This window comes from Coregonus clupeaformis, chromosome 18 (genome assembly GCF_020615455.1).
Source record: "Coregonus clupeaformis isolate EN_2021a chromosome 18, ASM2061545v1, whole genome shotgun sequence".
Lineage (NCBI taxonomy): Eukaryota > Metazoa > Chordata > Actinopteri > Salmoniformes > Salmonidae > Coregonus > Coregonus clupeaformis.
In genome coordinates this window covers 22,402,750-22,409,848 of record NC_059209.1, presented here as the reverse complement: position 1 = coordinate 22,409,848, position 7,099 = coordinate 22,402,750, and positions in this window count along the sequence as shown.

The window sequence follows — 7,099 nt, the reverse complement described above, 5'->3', positions numbered from 1 at the left end:
CTGTGGAGGTTGGTGCCCTCTGTCTGACAGCCCGTCACTGTGCCATGGTGGCAGCGTTTTCGTTACCCCCCTTTCTTTCTGCAGAAGATTCTGTCTGATTGGGAGCATTGTGTGAATAGCCCTGTCACACTCGATAAGCCAGCAGGGCAACCTGTGATGGGGACATATGGCATGCTTGACAGGGAGAGAGGGTGCGAATGGTACTGAATGATAAAATTGTGTCTTTCCCCCGTCGGCAATGTCATGCTTTCAGACAAGCGTGTGGACCATCGCTCAGTCAATTGGCTGACTTACTTCAGCCTCCTCGTGACATCTCCTTCAAGGTCCTGGGGTTTCAAGGTCCTGCCTCGCGCCTGGCCAATTCTGTCACTCCGGGCCCACGCTGTGCCGGCTGCAGAGCTGGAGCGGCTCGCCACCGCTCGGTTAGCCTGTCAATGTGGGGAACATAATTGGATATCAGTTTAGTTTAGTAATGCGGAGAGGGAAATTCATCTTAAGAGCCCGTTCGTCTCAGTTTCCTCGTGAAGCTCTCTTTGTCTGACTGCAGCACAACAGCTCCCTTCCTCTGAGCCAGTCACACTTCACAGGCAGTCCCTTCAGACGCCTATGGCTGTGGGCCTGAACCCAGCAGGAACCTGACATGTTTTAAGAGAGAGAGAAGGCGAGAGAGAGAGAGGCTGGGATTCCAGTGGTCGAGGCAGGGTTGTTATGGAGTTTAGCCGCGTGCACCTCCTCCACGCTGTCACCCAGGGCTTTATTTCTAGTGCAGCAGCCTCTACTGCTGTCCTGTCATGTGCCACATAAGCCTGGGTTTGTCGCCCTGTGACAGACAGCCCAGGTGTCACACTCAGGCTTCAGAGCACCGTCGGTCGCATAGCTTGCCTCCGATCCCCAGTGGCTCACAGTCAGAGAGACAGCCCAGACCTTTTTCTCCCTTACCTGCCTTACCAGGGAACCCTGAGGAGACCTGAGGTGGGTGACAATATGGGGGCACACTTGGAAGCACTACAGTCGATGCAATATTAAAACTTGCTGGAAAGTCTACCCTGATCACAGCATCAAAGTATTTGCAAATCTATATAGACCTACAGAACATGCTTATAAACTATGGGTTCTGACCATTTTAGAAAGTAACTATGTTATAACGTGTATTTTTTCTTTCTTGGTGAGGGAAAAGCAGAGCCTGTATTCACAAAGCGTCTCAGAGAAGGTGTGCTGATCTAGGATCAGGTCCATATAATTGTATTCATTATGATCTAAAAGGGAAATCTGATCCTATATCAACACTCCTACTCTGAAACTTTTGTGAATACGGACCCAGATCTTTATTATTTTATTTTATTTATTATTTTACAATTTGGTCTTTCTATACCTGCATATGCTTAGTGTATAACGTCGTTCTACACCAGTATCCTCCCAGTCCCTGTGCTCTCTGTGATTGCAGCTGCTCCATTGGCACTCCATTGTGATCATAATACCAGAGACACCTCTGGACACTCATTGACACGCTGCTCCCAGTTCTTTTCACCCAGTCAATAACGCTTTGAGTGAGAGGCTCTCTTGTCACGTGAGCTGTCTGATGAATCCCAAAGCAGACTATGGGTATGTCCCAAATAAAACCTTATTCCTATATAGTGCACTATGTAGGGAATATGGTGCCATTTGAGATGCAGACTATAGGTTTTACAGGAATTATTGACCTCTGTGATGTGACACCGCTCACTGCAGTGCAGCTAGCGGATGAAGGAAAGGGCCAGTGTCATCCACTGCCTGCCTGTTGAAAGCAATCAGATGCTCTTCTCGGAATGAAAGAGAGGATGGTGTTTTTCTGATGCAGTGCAATGAAGGGCATTTGGGAGAGGGTGGTGGGAGGTATTTTTGTAGGTGCTAGCGATTCAGAATAAGCACTATATGTCACTATCTGTGGTGCATTCGGAAATATTCAGACTCCTTGACTTTTTCCATATTTTGTTACGTTACAGCCTTATTCTAAAATGGATTAAAATATATATATACAGTGGGGAGAACAAGTATTTGATACACTGCCTATTTTGCAGGTTTTCCTACTTACAAAGCATGTAGAGGTCTGTAATTTTTATCATAGGTACACTTCAACTGTGAGAGACGGAATCTAAAACAAAAATCCAGAAAATCACATTGTATGATTTTTAAGTAATTAATTTGCATTTTATTGCATGACATAAGTATTTGATACATCAGAAAAGCAGAACTTAATATTTGGTACAGAAACCTTTGTTTGTAATTACAGAGTGTCAGCTTCCTGCCTCCTGTTTGTCTCCGGGCCTCTAGAGGTCATCTGTGTTCCCCTCTGCCTTAGTTCTTCCTCGTGTGTCCTAATTAGCTTGATCCAGGTCACCTGTGCCTTGTTTCCCCTTGTGTATTTTAGCTGTGTGTTTTCCCCTTGTTTCTCACTTGGTTATTGAGTCCTGGCTATGTGTCTCCTGCTTTGTTCCACCGTGTCTTTCCAAGTAAGGTTTTCTAAGTTATCTTTAGTTTGTTTTTCCCCTCGTGGAGTTATTTTGTTTTGCCTCCTGTTTTGTTAACATACCTCTTTCTGAGAAGAACTTTTGTTGGACTATTTGTGAATGGCGAAGAACCTTTGTTTTTACATTAAATCTACTGGCCTGGAGTATTGCCTTGGGTGTTTCATTTGGGTCCTACTACACCTCCTCTGTGGCTAAGGGTATTACCCCCAGCTCTCCACATCTGAGACCGGAGTTCTAGCACGGCTTGTGACAGAATAACCAAGTCAATCATGGACCCAGAAACACTCAGTTCCCAGGACCTGTTGGCGGTGATCACTCGACATGAGGCTTCTTTCCAGCGCCCATGAAGCCGTTCTCAGCCGACAAGAGGAGCTGATGGCTAGACATTCTCAACTCCTGGCGAAATGATGAGTTCCCTTCACCAGCTCTTTGAACGCCTCCTTGGTCCTCTCCCTTCCCCCAGGTCACCTCCCAGTGACGACAGGCCTTCTCGGTTGGCGGAGCCCCCGACTACCACCTCCCAAGCCCTTTTCTGGGGATCCAAGCTCTTGCCAGGGTTTCCTCACCCAATGCTCCCTCACCTTGAGCTCCAATCCTCAAGTTTTCCCACAGACCGTTCCAAGATTGCCTACATCATTACCCTTCTTTCAGACAAGGCGCTCGCCTGGGCCTCTGCGGTGTGGCAGTCCCAGGAGGCCTGTTGTGATTCCCACGCTGCATTTGTAGAAGAGTTCAAGCGGGTGTTCGATCATCCTGTCAGTGGGCGGGAGGCTTCCAGCGCCTACTGTCTCTCCGTCAGGGCTCCCGAAGCACGGCAGATTTCGCCATTGATTTTCGGACCATAGCAGCAAGGAGCGGATGGAATGATGAAGCGCTGAGGGTCTGCTTTCAGGGAGGGTTATCTGAGCCCCTTCAAGATGAGTTAGCCACCCGAGAACCAGCTGGAGATCTCGAGTCCCTCATAGCCTTGGCCATCCGCCTGGACAATCGTCTAAGAGAGCGGAGAACGGCTCGCCGCCAGGTGTCTCAGTCCCAAGTTCCTCGGAGCAGCTCTGTTTCTCCCTGTTTGGACTCCGTCATTCAGAGCTTCCCGGCTCCTGAACTGCTCCAGGATTCCCCGGAGAGCATGCAGTTAGGCGTTCCAGGCTTTCTCCCAATGAAAGGGAACGTCGCATGAGGGAGCGTCGGTGCCTCTACTGCGGGGTTGCCGGCCACTTCCGATCCACTTGCCCCGAGCTTTGGGAAACGCCAGTCCCGCCCAGCTACAGGAGGGCTGTGATGGGGAGAATTAGAGCTCCTCCTACTAACGCTGTCCTGGCTATTCCAGCCACTCTGTCCTGGGAGGGCCACCAGCATCGGGTCCAGGCTATGATCGATTCCGGTGCCGCAGGTGATTTCCCTGGATGTAACCTTGGCTAAGGAACTTAAGATCCCTACCCAACTACTTCCTCATCCCCAGGCAGTTACAGCCTTAGATGGCAGACCTCTGGAACCAGGAAAGGTTACAGAGGCGACTCAGTCCTGCGACTTACCATCTCTCAACACCAGCAGGAGGAGAAACCTTCTATCTCATTGACTCTCCCGAGTATCCTATTATCCTGGGTCACCCTTGGCTATGCAGACATAATCCCCAGATCGACTGGCCTACTGGCACCATTCTAAGCTGGGGTCCCACTTGCCAACTCACCTGCATGCTTCAGAGTCCCTCAGCCCCGAGTACCCAGTTTCAAGAGTCTGTTGACGTCTCCCTAGTCCCCAGTGTTTACCATCGGTTCAAGGCTGTGTTCAGCAAGGCCCGGGCTACTTCCTTACCGCCTCATCGCACGTATGACTGTGCCATTGATCTACTCCTGGGTGCTGCCCTCCTAGAGGTTGGATCTTTTCCTTGTCCTCCCCGAGCACGCAGCTATGGACACCTACATTAAGGAGTCCTTGGCAGCCGGCCTCATCCATGCCTCTACTTCCCCGGCTGGGGCGGGCTTCTTTTTGTTGAAAAAGAAGGACGGGGGTCTTAGGCCTTGTATTGATTACCGGGGACTCAACAAGATCACGGTTCGAATCGATATCCTCTTCCTCTCATGGCCACTGCTTTTGAGCTGCTTCAAGGGGCTTCCATTTTTCTAAACTGGATCTCGCAATGCTTACCATCTCGTGCGGATCCGGCAAGGTGACGAATGGAAGACGGCGTTCAACACGCCCACGGGGCACTATGAATATCGGGTGATGCCGTTGGGCTCACCAATGCCCCGCAGTATTCCAAGCCCTGATTAATGATGTTCTCCGGGATATGCTTAATCTGTTCGTCTTCGTGTACCTGGACGATATCCTCATCTTCTCGAGGTCACTGAAGGAGCATGAGGGGCATGTTAGCCGGGTTCTCCAGAGGCTCCTTGACAATCACCTCTATGTTAAACCTGAGGAAGTGTGAATTTCATGTTTCTCAGACTCAGTTTCTCGGGTTTATTGTCACTCCCGGGCACCTAGAGATGGATCCCAAGAAGGTCGAGCGGTCCGCAGCTGGCCCACACCTGCCACGGTCAAGGAGGTTCAACGGTTCATTGGCTTTTCTAACTTCTATCGGAAGTTCATCAAGAATTTCAGCTCAGTGGTAGCCCCCTTGACGACGCTTACCAGGGAGGAGGGACCAAGGTTCACTGGGGTCGGAAGCAGCAGGGGCCTTCGAGGATCTCAAGCGCCGCTTCACGTCTGCTCCGATTCTGGTGACTCCTGACCCAGAAAGACCTTCGTGGTGGAGGTGGACGCCTCAGAGGTGGGGGTGGGAGCCGTCCTGTCACAGAGGGGTGAGGATGGGAGATTACACCCTTGTGCCTTCATGTCTCGCCGCCTGTCTGAGGCCGAAGCGCAACTACCACGTGGGGGATCTAGAGTTGCTTGCAGTAAAACTGGCCTTGGAAGAGTGGCGCCATTGGCTTGAGGGGGCTCAGCACCCGTTCCAGGTTCTCACAGACCACAAGAACCTGGAATATCTCCAACAGGCTAAGCGGATGAACCCTCGGCAAAGCACGATGGTCCCTTTTCTTTAATCGATTCCAGTTCCTCCTGTCTTACCGACCTGGCACCAAGAACGTCAAGCCGGATGCCCTGTCTCGAGCCTATTCTCCCGAGGTACAAGAGAAGCCCTTGGCATCGATTATTCCGAGGTCTAGGATCGTCGCACCTCTTCAGTGGGAACTAGAAAGAGGGGTACGAGAAGCCCTTGTCCATGAGCCCGATCCAGGCGGTGGTCCTGCCCGGTCGCCTGTAGTTCCTCTCTCTGTTCGGGCCCGCGTCTTGCAGTGGGGTCATGAGTCGCCCTTGACATGCCATCCAGGCAGTGCTCGCACACTGGAATTCCTCCGACGGCGGTTTTGGTGGCCGTCCATCAAGAAGGACGTGCAGGTCTATGTTGAGGCCTGCCCGGTGTGCAACCAGGGAAAGTCGGCCAGCGACCCAGGGACTGCTCCATCCTTACCTATTCCTCGAAGGCCATGGTCACACCTTTCTCTGGACTTTGTTACGGGACTTCCTCCATCCCAGGGCAACACCGTCATCCTAGTGATCGTTGACCGGTTCTCTAAGGCTGCCCGGTTTATTCCCCTGCCCAAGCTGCCCCTCGGCTAAGGGAGACTGCTGAGCTCCTCATGAACCATGTCTTCCGGATATTTGGCATTCCCCTGGACGTGGTCTCTGACCGAGGTCCCCAATTCTCGTCCCGGTTTTGGGGGGCCTTCTGCAGGCTTATTGGGGCCACAGCCAGCCTATCGTCAGGGTTCCATCCAGAGTCTAATGGCCAAACGGAACGGATTAATCAGGATCTGGAGACCACCCTGCGGTGTATGGCGGCCAGTAATCCCACGTCTTGGGCCACCTATATCATTTGGGCTGAATATGCCCACAACACCCTCCAGTCTTCAGCCACCGGATTGTCCCCCTTCGATGCCAGTTCGGTTACAACCCTCCATTATTTCCAGAGGAAGAGGCGCAAGTTGGTGTTCCTCGGCCCAGCGCTTTGTCCAACGCTGTAGGCGGACCTGGAAGAAGGCCAGGTGTATCCTCCTTCGGACCTCCCAGAGATACCAAGATCAGGCTAATCGACACCGCCGGACGGCCCTAGTTTCCGAGCTGGTCAGAGAGTTTGGTTGGCCACTAAGAACCTGCCCCTCCGGGTCGAATCCAAGAAGCTTTCCCAGAGATACATCGGCCCTTTCCGCATTGCTAGAAAGGTTAACCCTGTTTCGTATCGTTTGGTTCTGCCTCGCTCCCTTAGAGTTAACCCCACTTTCCATGTTTCACTCCTTAAACCTGTCTTGTCTTCTCCTTTTGCCCCCCACGCAGACCCCCGCCACCTCCCAGGATCATTGGACGGCCAGCCAGCCTACACAGTCCGCCGGATACTGGACTCCCGGAGGGTCCAGAACTCTCTGCAGTATCTGGTGGACTGGGAGGGCTACGGGCCAGAGGAGCGCTCCTGGGTTCCAGCCAGGGACATCCTGGACCCAGGTTTGATCCGAGATTTTCGCACCCTGGGGCCGGGGTGTTCTGGAAGGAACGTCAGAGTCGTTCCTAGAGGAGAGGGTCCTGTCAGCTTCCTG